Raw genomic sequence first — 19085 nt, 5'->3', positions numbered from 1 at the left:
TTCTGGAGCTGTAGCATTTGGCCCTCTTTCCCTACCTCTGGTCAGCCTCCGCCCAAGAATGGGCACCCTCACAAGAAGCCCGTGTGCGGCTATTGTAAAAAACCCGGGTACTCCACGGAACAGTGCCACTTGAAGGCTGAGAATCAGCCAGACACTCCCGCTAAGTCCCCCAATGAGATTATGCCAAACCGAGCCACATCTGGCTCTGGAATGAACAACAAAGGGCATACCTCCTCCAATGGGACAGTGCCATGCAGAGATTACAGCAAGAATTATTGCACCGCTTGTCAGGTCCAAGGACACTTTGCTCTATGGGCAAAGTGCCCTAGTAAAACAAAACCAACTGCCATTGCTTTGGCAGTGACAACTCCAAAAACCTTAGGCCCTTCAGCCAAAGATTCTATATCTGTGGCACCTCCCAGAGGTAGCTACCCGTCCGCTAGGTCACAGCATTTGATGACACTCATAAGAAAAGATAAGGTCCCCTATGGGGCCACCATTGACATACGCAACTTATTACAATGAAGGGTATCAATCGAATGAAGATGATTCTCCCCACCATCAAGATATGGGTCACAAGACCTCAAAGATCAAAAATCTGCACTCTCGCAGTAGCTACTTGCCTTCCTGGAGGCTATGACCTCCTCCTGGGACAGGACTTCTGGTCCCCTGCTAAGTTATCTCTCCACAACTAAATCACAAACCAAGAGTCCTCAAGGACCTGCCTTAAACCCACTGCCAGTGCCACTTGAGTGCCCTGAGCAGTGCCAGGCTCCGACTGTCGAGCCCCTGACAAATCACATTCCAGTGCCAAGGCGCACCCTGAATCTTCCTCCAAGGGATCCCAGTCTGGGTCGCCTGTCCCCTTCTGGACTGGCACCATTACCATTGCCAGTGCGAGAGCCAATCCACAACATACTCGGGTCCCCCACGGATTCCTCTGACCACAGTGGAAGCTCACCCAAAGGTGCGGCCTTGCAACCCATGCCTGAGCTGGTCATGGTGACCTGCAAGCCTCTCATGCTCACCATGACCTCTTCTTTTCCTTCCCAGTCCTCTGCAGAGAAAACCATGAATAAGGATTCTGTCATGTTACAACTGCCCGATGAATTGAAGGAACTGTGAAGACTAGTAGTTGAGCTGGTAGTGAATGCCCCTACTTCGGCTATCAAAGAAGCAAGAACAGGTAGCTCTTCCACGTCTCCCTCGGACTTGGTTCCACCGATTCCCCTACCAAGGAGGTCCACCGAAGAAAGGTCACAGGCACAGATAAATCCAGATATCCCAATAAGAGCTGTTGAGCTCTCCTTGCACTAGTGCCCTCTGGCAAGGTGCCTCACCTTTATCTTACGAAGAGCTTTGGCACCTCTGCACAGAGGAGGATGCCGGGTTTCTTGCCGTTTATTCTTCTCACAACTGTGTGACTTAACTTCTTGTAAGGTTTCCTTCTACCAATCTGATTATTTCTCTCTCTCTTTCCAATCTTCTTGCTTAATACTTTCCTGGCAATCTTGCCCCTTCATGAACCCTTTGTATAAGCCTACAAATGGCTCCTCATCTTAATTTGCTTCCCACTCTGCCAACGCAGCATGCAATCGCCAGATTTTTTTTTTATACCGTGTCCTTTGACTTCCTATTTAATGCCTACAACAGCATGGTAACTTTTAAATTGAATATAACAGAGCCATTTGGCCTAACCACATAAGTGTCACTCCTGGCACAGCGCCATTACCAATGCCATCGGTAGTTGCTCCTGCCAGAGGGGTCATGTCCTCTGGTTGCCTTTTGTTGCCCTATGGAGCTAAAGAATGAACCTAGCCAGCCTTCATACGCTAAGAAATGTATTTCTGGTATATTATTCATAACTTTCACTTACTCTCACATCTGTCATTTATTTTACTTGTGACTTGCAATGCTCATGTACTTTACATACTTGATTGTCCTTCACTGTACTTAGCTTCATACCGCAAGGCACTCGTGTTCTTAGTGCCACATCTGGCACTGTGCCGACGCATACAAGTATCGTGGCATCACCTAATCTAACCCCATGAATACTTTGTTGTAATGCCTCCTCAAGGCACCCCAACAACATGACTTTGGACTGTCAAAGTAACCTTATTAATTAAGTGCATGTCTAACCTGAACCTGCCGTAAAAATCCTATTATTGTTCTCCGTGTTGCTACCTAGATAACTCTCTACTTCCGTTTTGTGGTAACATTACATTTCAGAAAAATAATTAATTCTGTAAGTAAATCAAAGCAAAGTACATCTTCCTGATTTTTACATGCGACGTTACGTAGTTACGTTACACTGCAAGTTAAATTCCTATATCTTTTATGTTATTACATTAAAGTAGATGCTAGCAAATTCGATAAAGGTCTATGAATTGAAATATTGAATTCAGAACCTTTTTGAATTTGCTATAATGCTGCTTTAATGTAATAAATACGAGAGATAATGAATTTAACTTGCCTTTAAATTTTAACTACATAGATCACATGTAAAAAATCAGGGAGATGTAATTTCTACTTTGATTTAATGTAGAATTAATTATTTTTCCGAAGTGTTGTGTTGCACAAAAGGGAAGTAGATATCAGTTTATTCAGTTAGATTCACTTAGATTGTTGACATTTCCACCCCAATTCAAGGTGCAATTGTCAACTTTGCAGGGGAACTGTTAAGTGGGAAACCACTTCCTAAGCAAACCCAAACCTCAAACTGCCTTGCGTCCATTAACGTAATTTTCGTAGTGATACCTAACTGAGGAAGGGTGTAAGGGAAAGCATTGAGTGACATACTGGCTGAGTGTTGTCTAGTTTATTGGTGGTTCCTTACTGAATGAATGTACAGAATCTTTGAAGTTGTTACTGGCTGCGTTTCCAAAGTAGTTTCACACAGACAAGGCAAAACAGTGATTATGTTTGAACATCTGTGCTTGTCATCAGACAACAGATGGCGATCGTGAGAGACATAATAATGTACAATGATAAAACATATATCAATGGAAAGGCTTGTAAATTTCCGCATATGGACATTTGTATTGAAATTCAAGACAGATTAATGAATACAATGGTAGCATAAGATATGTGTGAAGTGGCGAGAGATTGTTTGTGATCTTCACAACAGAAACATACATAGCTTGGAAACAGAAGATTCAGTGAAATCCCAGTACACATCGTGGAATGTTTGCATGGCAATGTAAGTAGTGGTGATTGTGTGTAAGATATGAATCTGAGACAACAATGGTTGGGAGAGAAATAAAGCAGGAATATTGTAATGCAGAAGCGACCCTTCGAGCAACTTCCTCACTGACACGTGGGAGGGCGAGGGAGAAAGGGATGCTTTGTCGTCTTGTTTTGTCCAATAGATGATTCACACACACGTGCGCCCGTAGGACTGCCATGCGGTCCCTTACAATACTGCCCCCCCCCGCCACAAAGCAAGGCCCCGATGTGGAAATCGTCTTGCTGACAATTCGAATGGGTGCGAAGGGCTTGGGCTTTGGGCGGGCAGGAGGCTGAAGGGCGGCGCCAGCCAGCAGGAACTCGAGGAGGATGGCAGCAGGTTGAAGGATGACGTTGGCTGGTCCTTCGTTGGTCAGGTCATCCGGTACGAGTTCGGGGGCAGCGCAGGCTGCCTGAGGAGGCGCCCAGGTTCCTGTGGTGGGGGTGAGTCATCTTGGGAGGGTTGACATCTACTGAAGGTCTGGAACAGCAGGAAGCTGAGTCGGGGAGGGGGTTGGTGTTCATGGCACGTGGGTCATCATCAAGGGTCAGACGCCTACCATCGGTTCCTGGCCACCCGGAGGTCACCAGTTTAAGGAAAGTATTGAGGCATATCGGCTGAGCGCTGTCTGCTTTATTGCGGTTCCTTTACCTGAATGAATGTACTGAATCTTCGAAGTTGTTACGGCTAATTTTTGAGCCACAAAGCAGTTTCTAATACAAACAAGAGCAAAACAGATTATGTCTCAAACATCTGTGTTTGTCAACAGACAAACAGATGGTGATTATGAGAGACATAATAAACGTGCATAATGATAAACATATATCAATGGAAAGGCTAGAAATTCTGCACTACGAATATTTTGCATGAGATTCGAGACAGATTAATGAATACAATGCAGTAGCATAATATATGTGAAATGCGAGACGTTTAGCATCTTCACAAACAGAAACATACATACAGTTTGATACACAGAAGATTCAGTGGAACATTATGAGTAAATGATGGAATGGTGCATGGCAATGCAAGTAATGAGTGATTATGCATGAATCAGAGACAGCAATGGTTAGAGAGAAATAGACAGGAATATTGTATAGTAGAAGTTGCGTTCCTTCGAGCGATCCCTGCTGACGTGCGGGAGGGAGAGGGAGAGTGGGATGCTTTGTCGTCTTGTTTTGTCCGATGGATGATTCACACACACACGTGCGCCCGTAGGACCGCCGTATGGTCCCTTACAAGGGTATGAGAAACTCAGGCCCTACGTAAATTTCTCTCCATGCTCTGCTTTTTGGTGCACCTGTTTATCTTTCCTAAAGACCTGGTGACTGCTTGAATTACCTCTTTTCAGATAGAAGGGGAATGGAGACGAAGCCTGCCGAAAATCTGCCATAACGGTTGAGTCCCCCCAAAAAACTGGCAAACATGGGTTGCTAGAAGTCACCAGGATTTGGAAGATTCCAACATAGAAAACGAGGTGACTGAACTGCCATCTTGTGATCCCAGTGACCTCTGGAAGGAGCAACAAAATAAGCCCCTGAGGTCATATAAGGCAAGAAAAAGTGGTTGTCAGCCTCAGAAACCTGCCAGTAGCAGACCGACACACATCCCCTTGCATGTTCCTTATTGAGCTGACCCCTCCACGTGGTCACCTTTTGACCACCCAGTTGCATTACCTATGCATTCCCATTAAACTCATCCCTCCCTTATTGGTGAAATTGACGAGGCCCCTCCATCGCTCCGTTATAAGCTAATGTCCTGATTCGAGGTTCTTTCAACAGTCACATATCTTTAATCTTCCACTGCACTCTCATTTTCTTTTCTGAGGAGCGAGTTATCACAAAGACCTGACTCACTCACCCCAGTGTGAATTTTAGTGCAAGCATATCGTACTAGAATCAAGTTATCTTGGCACCCCCTGTGCAACCCTCGATTCACCTGAAATCGTTATAATTATCCTTGTGTAACCGCTGGCATTATCAAATTGCAGACAATATTTCGGCTGCGTAAACATCGACTTGTCTTGTGCTTCTTGCAGTGGAGAGAGTACTGCAATCAATTCTTCAGTATCCCATTCAAGAGGATTAATCACAGACTCTTCAATAATTGAACCAGTGATAGCATAACTAACCACATGGCAGCCCCCTTTGTATCTGCCCATCATTCCCCAGTCTTCTGATTGATGTGTTCAATTGTAAATATATTCCATTTAAAGTAAACCTAAGTGTTTATCTGCAACAGCCCCTTGTTGAAATACGACCTCCAGCCCAAATGTTTTTCTCTTTAGTTTCCTACCTGACCTAGAAATTGCAGCCAGAATCTCAAGGTGTATTAGTAAGCTCCCCTGTTCATGAGATAGACCCCGGATTGGACCCCTGAACAAGAAACACAATAAGTAGGCCAGGTGGGAACCTAAAAACATATAAAAGTATATATGTATGTACAGTATGTATACATAAATATAATTGTAATAGCCATAATGCCCTCTTAACTTCTCGAATTCTTCACACTTTTTTGGATACGCCTGTCCTCGCACTTTTTTGGACATGCTTGTCACTACAAGGCCTTAAGATCCAAGTGAAAGAAATTGAAGTTGTTGTGATGTCCGGTAGCGGGAAACAAGCCTGTGTCACCATAATCACAAGGAGGCCACGTTACTGACCTGACCACAAGAAGGGTAAAAGTCTATTGCCTCTCATACATACATATACCTGTCGTTTCCAGATAAATTTATTAGAGCAGGAATAGACCCATCCTCACCATCGTAGCCAAATGGGCAATCGTTTTTATTGCTTTTTAGGCTGATATATGTAGAATCTACTGGTCACCTTTTACCAGATACATATGTAATTGTAAGAGCCCCAATGCCTTCCTTCTCGTGGTCAGGTTGGCACTATCAAAGATCACAACAACTTCAATTTCTTGCACTTGGATCTTATGGCTTTGTAGTGACAAGCGTATCCAAAAAAGCACGAAGAATTCGAGAAGTTAAGAGGGCATTGTGGCTATTACAATTACATTTATATCTGGTAAAAAGTGACCAGTAGATTCTACATATGCATTCAGGCTAAAAAGCAATAAAAACAATTGCCCACTTGGCTCCAATGGTGAAGATGGGTCTATTCCTACTCTAATGAATATATCTGAAAGTGGCAGGTATATGTATGTATGTGAGGCAATAGACTTTTATCCTTCTCATGGTCAGGTCGGCAACGTGACCTCCTTGTGATTATTATAATTAATAAATAGTATACCTTGGTTTCACTAGACCACTGGCTGATTAACAGCCTCTTAGCTAAAGCTGGCCCGAAGGATTAAACTTATTTACGTTATTAAGAACCGGTGGTTACCTAGCAATGGGGCCTACAGCTTATTGTGGAATCCGAACCACATTATACAGAGTAATGAATTTCTATCACCAGAAATAAATTCCTCTAATTCTTCATTGGCCAGTCGGAGAATCAAACGCGGGCCTAGGAGAGTGCTAGCCGAGTACGATATCAACCCATCCAATGAGAAACTGATTATGGTGACACAGGTTCGTTTCCCGCTACTGGACATCACAACAACTAATTTCCTGACTGGATCTTAAGGCTTTGTAGTGACAAGCGTATCCAAAAAAGCGCAAAGAGGTGAAAGTTAAGGACATTGTGGCTTATTACAATTACATTATGTATCTAAAGTGACCAGTAGTTCTCTACATGTATATACATATATATATATATATATATATATATATATATATATATATATATATATATATATATATAGTGTATATATATATGTATATATACTTGTATGTGTATTTCTTTCATTCTAATATCTAAAGTGACGTCTTCTCGACTTCCCCCACAAAAAGAAGGTTTCAGCCCTTCTTGAAAGGGTCCGACGGGATGAAAAAATTATCCATTTCTTCATATATATATATATATATATATATATATATAATTATTATATATATATATATATATATATATATATATATATATATATATATATATATATATATATATATATATATATATATATAATATGAATGAATTTTTTATCACATCACCGTGATTCATATACAAACATTAAGCCACAAACGTCCTTTAATATCGAATTCGCTCTCCCTCGGAAATAATATATTTTCATATGTTACCCGAAGGAATTTTTATGAATGAATTTTTATCACATCATCGCGATTCATATACAAGCATTGTTACAAACGTCCTTTAATATCAATTTGCTCTGCCTCCAGAAATAATATATTTTCATATATATTTATCCGAAGGGAATTATTTAATTGATAATTATCAACTAAAAATTCCCTTCGGCAACATATATGAAAATATATTATTTCCGAGGTAGAGCGAATTGGATATTAAAGGACGTTTGTAGCTTAATACTTATATATACATATATCTTTTGACCTACGCCTTTTTCAGCTTAGAGAGAGTAACGCCAGAAAGGCAGAGCCTTCAGTTTCTCAGAGAGTACTAATTCACTGCTGGGTCCACTAACTCAGTCCAATAAGTAAGAGTACTTTTTCCGGCGTCAGCAGCCGAAGCTATTATGACCTCATTCATGGCTTTATATAAAGCAATCAATTAACGTTCATGAATAACTGAAGCACATGTAGTTTTGATGTCACATTATCTATGTTTGCAGTAATAACCTAGTTTAGATTCCTTGAGAAAAAGGAAGCGAAAATCAACGGTCACTGTCATTGCCAATGACCAACATCCTGCCAAGACTTGAAAAAGAAAGCAATCCTGTCTTGATGCATATGGAGGGGGGTATAGATATAATAGAGGGAGGTCTGGTGAAGGGAAGGGGGTGGAAATATTACAGGGTGCGGGTTGCCTGCTGCCGTCTGTGAAATTCTGTCGAATAAGAAACTACTGACCGAGTGGCGAACTCGCTCCACCCTTTTTGGGGCAGTTAGTTACTCTCGAGAGTCCGTGCAGGAGTCTTGATGCGGTCGCTGTCGTTTGTTGAATGTGTGTGCGAGCCTGTGCAGAGGATGGCTTAATGCCAGAAGTCCTGGAATCGTTGGAGTAAAGAGATAACTGTTTTGAGCGATCTTTGCACTGAGCATCGTGAACGAACCTCGTGTTTTGGTCCTCACATTCACATTTTCTTGATACAGTTTGTGAATAGTTCTTGCCTCTTGCAGAGGGAATTTGGCCATTGCGGAAAAACAAGGTGAAATACTGATCAACGAACCCAGGACGACAGAAAGATCTTGAAGGTGAGTTTAGTGGTACAAATTTTTATATTTTCTTTCTTTGGAAGAAAAGTGAGCCAATTAGGGCCTCTGAGCAAGAAATGAAGCCTTCTCAAATAGGTAAACAATAAGAGTAAAATTAGAAAAAAAGTTATGAATACTGAGGGCTTAGTACATAGATTTTTCACCACAAACCCATCTGACGACGAGGTTTTTGGGATATTGTGGTAATACGCTTGTTCCCAGCTGAGGTCCATGTAAATTTTTTTTTTTATAAAGCAGCATGTCTGATTTCTATTAAAAGCGTACTCTAAGAAAATAAATAAAAATCAATAATAGTACTGAGCTATACGTATTCTGTTGTGAAAAACAACTTAAGGTTTGGCACAGGAAAATACATGTGAATTATTGGTCATAGACACCAGATGCATGAAAATACAACAGACATCAGTGAACTCTCATACCTTCAGTTTTTTTTATATTTATCAATCTGATTTCCTCCAAAATCCTGGGGAATATTTGCACCTATCAGCAATAGCTTTAGTTAGTTTTCTCGGCTCTCTATAATGATGTGGAGATTTACGAACGAGAATTTGGTTGATAACCGCCGTCATAAAAGACGATTTTTCACATTAGACAGAAGTTCTGTTTCGAAAGTAACATGTAAATTGTGACACTGCCTCTGAAAGAAAGACAGATTATATATTTGTGCTTGATTTCATATGCTAATCTGTGTGGGTGTGTTTACCTATCGATAAAAAGAAAAAGTCCTTTGCGTCTAGTTTACATTGTTTCCATCTAAAAAACAAAGAACATAAAAGCAGCTTACAGTTGACATGTCTTTGCAATTGTCAAATGCACAAGTGGATGTAGCAAAGCCATAAAGTGCCAACCTCATTATAATTCACAAACTTCGCAAGAATAGCCCGTTAAATTGATTACCTTTGAGAGATAAAAGTATGGAAGGAAATTTTTATTACCATTAATACCTTGAAAGGAAACAAATGTGTAAGCCTCGTCGAACTAAACTTAAAAGAACAACCGTATGGATTTATCAGCCAAGTGGCCGTAGAGTTTGTGCGATTTCCTGAATCTTCAACATCCGACGTGTTGAGGAGAGCACCCAGAAGGCAATTCTGCCAAAAAAAAAAAAAAAAACAGCCCTGTCCCGGAATTAAAGCATTTAATACTAAATTTACCCTTTAATTTTCGAAATACCAATCATTTTGAAAAGAAGGCTTCCTGAATGATTCAGAAAATGCTAAGTGGGCAGGATATGCCCTATTTTGAAAGAAAAGAACAACGTTAATTAATTACCAGCATCTCCAGCTACTAACACAGCAATGTATACTATCTGAAAGAGGCTTCAAAGGAACGACATTGTTTAAAATCATCAGAAAGACACACACACACACACACACAAAAGAAAAGAAAAGAAAAGAAAACAGAAGGGAGAATGTACCAGGTGATTTCGGAATACGTTTTCGGAACTGAGGGCAGCTACGTAACAATCATTTAGTTCAGCTACATAAAATGACAAGAGAAAAAAATCACATTTTTTCTTATCAAGGATGAGTTACTCATATTTTTTTATAGCTTAACTTCCCTCCCGCCCCATCCCAACCCGTCTAACGAAATTATAACCTCTCTAATCAAATCTATATATAAGCAAATTGTGTAAAATCTGCAATAATTTTTTTTTTTTTTTTGAGGGAGACCCTACTGAAGTAAAACCTCGACTTTGCATGTTGCTTTTCATATCAAGAAAGATCTTTGGTTTTCTCTAGGTGAAGAAATAAAAAATGACGTCATCTCTCAACAACACCGCTACTCTCATCCTTTTCCTAGAGTGCCGCCATTACTCCATGTTATGCGGAAAAACCCCACCAGGAGAGCCTTTAATTCTCATTACCCAATAGCAATACTTTAATAATTCTGTTATACATGGGACAACCACAATTTCGTCTTGCCAGACAAGAAATGGCGTCCTCTCTTTGTTGTCCGAGAAAAAGCCCAGTTTCTCATTTATTCGAAGAAAAGCTACATTACTCCTTGCCAGACAAAAAAAAAAATATATATAATATATATATATATATATAAAAAAAAAAAATATATATATATATATATATATATATATATATATATATATATATATATAGATATACCCTCCTTTATCCAAGCCTTGTATCAAATTGTTACCTAAAGGAAAACACCGACTCTTTCTATTATGAAAGCTATTTCTACCTTGGAAAAACACTACCTACCCTCTTTATTCTAGAAGACAACGCTGATTTTCTTTATCCTGAAAAACTACTCTTTTATTGTTGGAAAAGTTGCAAAAACTTGTCAAAGGCATCTTGGAAAAATTCCTCACCGAGGATTTTTCTGGAGGCCACGGTAATGTTGCCCTTCCTGGCTGGACACCAAAAGGAACAGTACAGTCCAGCCCCCAGAGAGTTTACGACGGTGGCGCATTTGTGCAATTAGGGACGGAAAAGCAGTGTCATCTTCGCAGTGTAACCTTCCACAAATAACAGCTGTTGGTAATGAAGGAATAGCAGTTGTAATTAAAGTATCAATTAGGAAATGGCGTGTGTAAATACTCGGTGGAAAACAGGATGTGTCAGTGATCAAAAAAGGCATCTGCGACACACGGGTGAATAATAACGTATTAAGTAGTTGTAAAAAAACGTGAAAATAAGAGGTGAAAAATATCCAGTTAAATATGAAATAAGTAGGAAATGACAGCCGTAGGTAATCACGAAAAGACATACATAACTGTGAGGTGGAAACAGCAGATTAAGTAAGATCTAGAAGCCCTAGGTTAGAAATAGTAGCTACTGTATAGGTGGAAAATAACATCAGGCAATATAGGAAATAGCACGTGTAATGAGATGGAAAATAACAGGAAGCACGAAACAGTGGCTGTAAGCAGGAAAGAGCAACAGTAGGTTTGAGATAAGGAAAAGATAAAACTCATAACTAAGTAGGAAATAGTAACTGCAACTAAGAAACAATGACTGCAAGAGGTCGAAAATAGCAACATGAAGCTGGAAACGAAGTCCTTAATTAGAAATAACGTTCTGGGAAGGAAACAGATACTCTAGACGGGACACAGCACACATGAGAAAGAATGAAATTGCAAGTGCATACAGGAAATGCAACTCCGGAAAGAAAACAATTATTACACTATTTAAGCAAGAAATAACCTATTAATTCTGAAAATAACAACCACAACCGCTGCCACGACTGGGGGTTTTAATATCACGTCGTGGCTACCTACTTGTCAATAGTGAGGCTGATTTCTTAACGGCAGGTGGCCAGGGTACGATATTGAAACCTCCAGACTCGTTGACCGCAGTCAGCAGCATGAAGTAGTATGCATGTATGTACATACCAACAAACATGACTGAAACTACAACTGTGGACGTCTGTAAGAAATGACAGATCCATAAGCTTCCGTTCTTCTTGGTGTCATCATTGATGTTGTCATGACAAAGCTGTTTATTTTTATTCACACTGCATTTATTTCCAGTGTCACACCTTCGATTAAAAACCATGGGTTATACTGTAGAGATATTCACATTAACTGAACAGTGGTTATTTTTTTCCCCAAATATGTTAAACCATGTGTGAGAGCAACGGACATCCGCTATTTAATCATTTAAATAGCGTGGCTCCTTACAGCCAGGTAATTGCAATCACCACGTGTTTTCCAGTTCACGCGTCACTAGCCCATAGGCAGAAGGCGGCCTGCCAGTGAGGGAAGCATCGCTACCAGCTGGTGCAGACGCTGTGCATACAATGACGGCGCACCTCTTGCAGTTTATAACTGCGGTCACAGTCCTTTGCAGAAGAGATGGGAAGCTCATTTACGTCATAGTTAATGTATTGCCTCTGTTACTGTTGTTTTTCTTATGCTGAGCTGCCCCTATGCCTGCGGGAGCCTCTGATTCTACGTATGAGAACCCCTAAATATTATGTTCACGTTACTGTTTGCTGTGCAAAGTGCTTATCACGGCAAAGGCTTTCTCTGTTTCGGGTGGACGTCCTCCTTTGAGTTCACAGGGGTCAGAGTGGCATTGTGTTTACTTTTGTGTTTACTTCCATCGGACGTAGCATAAACAAAATAGCTTATCGACCATTCCTCTATTGTCTGTATAAAAGCAAGAAATCACTGAATTTTATCTACGTCATTTTAAATAAACTTAAGGTTTACTTGCTTATCAATTTTGTTATTATTTTTTTTTATCAACCCCGAAAGTTGAGGATCCTAAACGGTAGCTAGACTTCGGAAATCCGTGTTACGATTGCAGGATGTTATACAAAGAGAAAACTGAGCAGTCAGTTCTGTACCACATGCAGTTAATAAAGTAAAACAAAACAGAATAGTACGTTATCCATAACAAAAACGTGAAACTATATATAAACAAACTGATCTCGCCACCTGAACCTGCATGTAATTTGCAAATAGAGCAACTCAGGCATAAAAACAAAGACGCCGAATTAGCTCCAGGGAAAACTGTGACGCAACAAAGACAAAAACTGAAGAAAAAGGCAAAAGAAACAAATACGTGAGAGCGTGGGCGTAAAGGAAGGGGCCGAACTCCAGAGGGACTGGTTGCGGGCGAGGAAGAAGGATGGTAAAACGTAGGACTCTGCGGGACTCTCAGAAGTACAATGACACTGACTACCAAGGACAGACTTCCTGCACGGCCGTCGCTCTTTCCGTTGGAAAATAAACAAAACATTTCTATTCGATTAAGTTATCTGTGAGGTGATGGTGGTGCGTAATTGACTTTGATTTGGTTTTCGTTATTGGGTTTTGCTCTTCTGAATACGTTATGGTATACAAAAATAATTATGTATACACACACATTGTGTGAGATATATATATATATATATATATATATATATAAAATATATATATATATATACATATATATGTGCATATATATATAGAGAGAGAGAGAGAGAGAGAGAGAGAGAGAGAGAGAGAGAGAGAGAGCATGGGTCTTGTAGTTTTGTGATCGAGAATTATGTTTCGCATTCGCAAGGCCCGTGGTTCGATCCTGCCTGCCCGTTCCAGTCCACCTGGCTGTGAATGGGTACCAGCGACAGCTGGGATGATCAAGAAGGGGCATGGGGCTTACATGATCTCAAATGCCCTATCCAGAACTGGAAGCCTCACGCCGTCTGGCGCCACTTTCCCAAAGGAGTAAGGTTTTTAAAAAATCACAAGATTGAATTGAATATAGAATTTAGGCCAAAGGCCAAGCACTGGGACCTATGAGGTCATTCAGCGCTTAAACGGAAATTAACAGTAAAAGGTTTGAATAGTGTAACAAAAGGAAAACCTCGCAGTTGCGCTATGAATCATTTGTCAAGAGAGGGTGGAAAGTAAGATGGAAGAAAGAGAACATGAAAGGAGGTACAGTAAAAGGAACGAAATGGGTTGCAGCTAGGGGCCGAAGGCACGCCGCAAAGAACCTTAAGTAATGCCTACAGTGCACAGCATGAGGTGCACTGACGGCACTATCCCCCTACGGGGCAAAGCTCCAACTCTTTCTTTTCGTTTCGCAATCCCGCCCACCTTTCCTTTTTAACATTTCCCACCTGGCAAAATGAGAACTCAGGAAGGCATGAGCGAAATGTCTCGGCGACGGATCATCGCCAAATTAAAATCGGTCACAGGTAACTGCTCGGTGCTCAGCTGAGCAGAAGAAAGACTTCAGACGATTCCGTTTGATGGAATCGGATTCTTCTTTATGAAGAGGCTGAATGTCATGTGACTTGGTATTCTCTCTCGATGTACGTGCTTATGATCAGGTCGTGTAAGCGTATTCATGTCTGTGTGTTTGCGAATGAATATGTCATCTGTCTACTTATATATATATATATATATATATATATATATATATATATATATATATATATATATATATATATATATGTATGTATATATATATATATATATATATATATATATATATATATATATATATATATATATATATATATATATATATATATAAATTCTTACTAGTCACTTTTTTTACCAGATACGATGCATGTACAGTATGTATGTATGTTATAAACTTTCTCGAAACAGGAAGAGAAACATTGAGGTCAACAGACGTATATTAGAATTCCCATCTTAGTATCTTCGTTTAATCGCTGCTATCTTTTACATATCTCTCGTATTAAACGGAATCCTTTCATGGCAATCCAGTTATTTTCCTTCTTTCCAGGTCGACAGTCACTACCGGTATAGTCAAACTCTCTAACAAGGCTTTTTTTTAGCATTTTGCCGCAACAACTTGCACTACGAAAGGGCAATGATTTTTCCTAAGTTGCTACTACATTGAAGTTGGATATAGAAGTTACGTCACAGGAGCCCGACCAAGCTTAGCAGTTTTTTACGCCTAATATTGGTGCTAAAGATCCCACTAGATACTGGATATTAAGTCCAGAATATGTAAGCATATAAAAAATGCCACCTAATATTTACAATTCAAATACTGACTATTTGGGGGAAATTCTGAAGGCAATCTTCAAAAAGACGTAAAAAACTTTGTCTGTGTGGTGCAAAATCTGGAGGCAATATGAAGAGGCCACCAAATAATTAGCTACCTGATGCAAAATCTGGAGGTAATAAACAGAATAAAGCCACTCAACAGTCACTTTCTGGTAAAAATTCCGAAAGCAGCATCCAAAAAGATTCTGTCAAGGTCTTACGGCAACGAGTAAAATGCATACAAGAAAACACGCTAGCGGAACACCGCCCGTAAATCGCCAGATTTTCTCTGTCCACTTCGCAAAGCCAGTTAGACAGACTCCTCTCTGTTTCCTACGGGACGCAGATAGTTATCCGCGCTGCTCTGAGGACCTCTCTCAGTTGATAATCGACGTCAGGTCTTGCATTAAATTTGAATTTATTGCTTACGTCTCCGGTGTTTTCAGCACGTTTCCTAACGGTCTTGCTGACACTCGACTGCCCGCTAAGATTGCATCGCGGCCGTTATTAAAATACGCAACAGCGAGTGTGCTAACGGCGGGTACATTCATCTGCGCTGACGTCTTCTTCACTCTCTCAAGAAGATCGCTATCACGGTAGTGTCATCCTTTACGTCTAAGCGCAAATCATTTATGTGCAATAAATGTACAGAACTTATAGTTCAATAACTATTATTATTATTTATCCTTTACCCTTAAGTTGTTTCTCCTTGATACATCTATTATTATTATTATTATTATTATTATTATTATTATTATTAACACTCGCGTTGATGACGCAAACCTCGTCTTATGATTGTCATTCGGTGTATACCGACCTTCTTTGTCTCTACAAAGGAAATCCTTCATTGCATATGCAAAATTCTTTTACCTCAACATGAGGAAATCCTGCTTCGCCACATTAACCCCTCGTATGGCGGACTGTTGGCAGAACCAAAGGTTCTTTGCTGTTTTCATCCCTCCCCAGATTCATCGCTTTCTGTCTTATTTTTTCTTCCGTTCCCTTTCGTCTCTTCCCATTTATAGTTGTCCAACTTCTTTAACTTCAGGTGCCTCTATTGTCATCTTTCTGTTAATAGTCCAAGATACTGATTCTGTGGTAAAGCCAAGTCTCTTACAATTATTATCATTATAATCATTATTGTATCGTTTTCTTTCACTTTCACAGATATTAGGAAAATGAAACAATAATAGGATAACAATTATGATGATGATAATTATGATGATTCGCCACGTAAACATCTTCGCCATACTTAGTAGTATATAATGACTTTTCGGTAACGTCTTAACAAATAATAATAATAATAATATGGATAGCGTTATAATAAAATCGATAACAGACAAATAACAAAATCCATAATCGCCATAATAACGTTTTTTACGATCGTCTAAAAATCTTCCTACGCCCCATGTGAAACTCCACGTCTACGCTTTTTTTTTTTTTTTTTAGAAAACAATGAAATATACTGATTATTCATGAATACTGATTGTATGCTTCTGCTCTCTCCCTCTTTTTCTTTGTAAGTGATCCCTGACATATTCAGCGTAGCCAAGATATTCCTGTCTTACACTTACCCGATACATATGCAAATTTCTCTCTCTCTCTCTCTCTCTCTCTCTCTCTCTCATCCTGAAGGAGAGTTATAGTTCCTCTTTGGACGGGCTGGTATCGTTCACGGCTAGCACTCTGCTGGGCCCGCGTTCGATTCTCCGACCGGCCAATGAAGAATTAGAGAAATTTACTTCTGGAGATAGAAATTCATTTCTCGTTATAATATGTTCGGATTCCACAATAACCTGTAGGTCCCGTTGCTAGGAACCAATTGGTTCTTAGCCACGTTAAATAAATCCAATCCTTTGGGCCAGCCCTAGGAGAGCTGTTAATCACCTCAGTGGTCTGGTTAAACTGAGGTATACTTAACTTTAACTTAAGGAGAGTTATTAGAATTGTGAGTGCGAGGAAAAATATGAGATTGTGAGGCGTGGGGTGGGGAGGGGGAATGAAATCGTAAGACTGAGGGGAAAAGTAAATAAGTCAATTAGAGTGAGGGTAAATAAGACTGTGAGAAGACAACTATAGCAGAAATAGAATTTTTAAGCTTGCTTGACACACAAAATAAGTACGCATCTTTACTGTTATTATGATGGTCAGGGTCCATACCAAGTGCTTGTCTGATGGTCAGCATTGAAGCCAGGACCAGAAGATATGTATTACAGTTAAGGTCAATACCAGTAATGAAGCCAGGACCAGAAAAGATCTGTATTATAGTTAAGGTCAATACCAGCATTGAAGTTAGGACCAGAAGATCTGTATTATAGTTAAGGTCAATACCAACATTGAAGTCAGGACTAGAACGGATCTGCATTATAGTTAAGGTCAATAAAAGCATTGAAGTCAGGACCAGAATGGATCCGTATTATAGTTAAGGTCAATACCAGCATCGAAGTCACGACCAGAAAGGATCTGTATTATAGTTAAGGTCACTACCAGCATTGAAGTCAGGATCAGAAAAGATCTGTATTATAGTTAAGGTCACTACCAACATTGAAGTCAGGATCAGAAAAGATCTGTATTATAGTTAAGGTCAATACCAGCAATGAAGCCATGACCAGAAAAGATCTGTATTATAGTTAAGGTCAATAAAACCACTGAAGTCAGGACCAGAAAGAATCTTAAAGGTAAAGAAGCTAAGTCAATAAAGCATTGAAGTCAGGACCAGAAAAGATCTGTATTATAGTTAAGGTCAATACCAGCATTGAAGTCAGGACCAGAAAGGATCTGCATTATAGTTAAGGTCAATACCAACATTGAAGTCAGTACCAGAAATGATCTGTATTATAGTTAAGGTCAATACAAGCAATGAAGTCAGGACCAGAAAAGATCTGTATTATAGTTAAGGTCAATAAAAGCATTGAAGTCAGGACCAGAAAGGATCTGTATTATAGTTAAGGTCAATACCAGCATTGAAGTTAGGACCAGAAAGGATCTGTATTATAGTTAAGGTCAATACCAGCGATGAAGTCAGGACCAAGGTCAATAAAAGCACTGAAGTCAGGACCAGAAAGGATCTGTATTACAGTTAAGGTCAATACCAGCATTGAAGTCAGGACCAGAAAAGATCTGTATTATAGTCAAGGTCAACAAAAGCATTGAAGTCAGGACCAGAAAGGATCTGCATTATAGTTAAGGTCAATAAAAGCATTGAAGTCAGGACCAGAAAGAATCTGCATTATAGTTAAGGTCATTACCAGCATTGAAGTCAGGACCAGAAAAGATCTGTATTATAGTTAAGGTCAATATCAGCACTGAAGTCAGGACCAGAAAGGATCTGTATTATAGTGAAGGTCAATAAAACCACTGGTCAGGACCAGAAAGAATCTGTGTTATAATTAAGGTCAATAAAAGCATTGAAGTCAGGACCAGAAAAGATCTGTATTATAGTTAAGGTCAATACCAGCATTGAAGTCAGGACCAGAAAGGATCTGTATTATAGTTAAGGTCAATACCAACATTAGTTGGTAACAGAAATGATCTGTATTATAGTTAAGGTCACTTACAAGCAATGAAGTCAGGACCAGAAAAGATCTGTATTATAGTTAAGGTCAATAAAAGCATTGAAGTCAGGACCAGAAAGGATCTGTATTATAGTTAAGGTCAATACCAGCATTGAAGTTAGGACCAGAAAAGATCTGTATTATACAGTAGTTAAGGTCAATACCAGTAATGAAGTCAGGACCAGAAAAGATCTGTATTATACTTAAGGTCAATAAAAGCACTGAAGTCAGGACCAGAAAGGATCTGTATTACAGTTAAGGTCAATACCAGCATTGAAGTTAGGAACAGAAAGATCTCTATTATAGTTAAGGTCAATACCAGCGATGAAGTCAGGACCAGAAAAGATCTGTATTATAGTTAAATAATAAAAGTATTGAAGTTGTGACCAGAAAGGATCTGTATTACAGTTATGTCAATACCAGCATTGGAAGTCAGACCAGAAAAGATCTGTATTATAGTCAAGGTCAATTAAAGCACTCAGTCAGGACCAGAAAGGATCTGTATTATAGTTAAGGTCAATAAAAGCATTGAAGTCAGGACCAGAAAGGATCTGCATTATAGTTAAGGTCATTACCAGC

General features: G+C 39.6%; 1 protein-coding gene and 1 long non-coding RNA gene across 3 annotated transcripts in view; one reads left to right on the top strand and one right to left on the bottom strand.

Annotated features, from left to right (window-relative positions):
* Positions 1 to 19085, bottom strand: part of LOC136838858 (uncharacterized) — a 64769-nt gene that overhangs the window by 13245 nt on the left and 32439 nt on the right. Inside the window, exon 3 of one of the 2 annotated variants that reach the window (XR_010853146.1) lies at positions 10706 to 10972. The exons of the other annotated variant lie outside the window; for it this stretch is intronic. This is a non-coding gene — a long non-coding RNA (uncharacterized lncRNA). Of the gene's footprint in view, positions 1 to 10705; positions 10973 to 19085 lie in introns of those variants that run through there. 2 annotated transcript variants of the gene reach the window in all.
* LOC136838855 (uncharacterized) overlaps positions 8099 to 19085 on the top strand; it is a 78976-nt gene continuing 67989 nt past the window's right edge. Inside the window, exon 1 of the mRNA XM_067104507.1 lies at positions 8099 to 8459. The gene's annotated coding sequence lies outside the window, so the exon portion shown is untranslated. The remainder of the gene's footprint in view (positions 8460 to 19085) is intronic.

Source organism: Macrobrachium rosenbergii, chromosome 1, assembly GCF_040412425.1.
Source record: "Macrobrachium rosenbergii isolate ZJJX-2024 chromosome 1, ASM4041242v1, whole genome shotgun sequence".
Classification (NCBI taxonomy): domain Eukaryota; kingdom Metazoa; phylum Arthropoda; class Malacostraca; order Decapoda; family Palaemonidae; genus Macrobrachium; species Macrobrachium rosenbergii.
The sequence above is the reverse complement of the archived record's forward strand: the minus strand, read 5'-3'. Positions and strand labels throughout refer to the sequence as shown.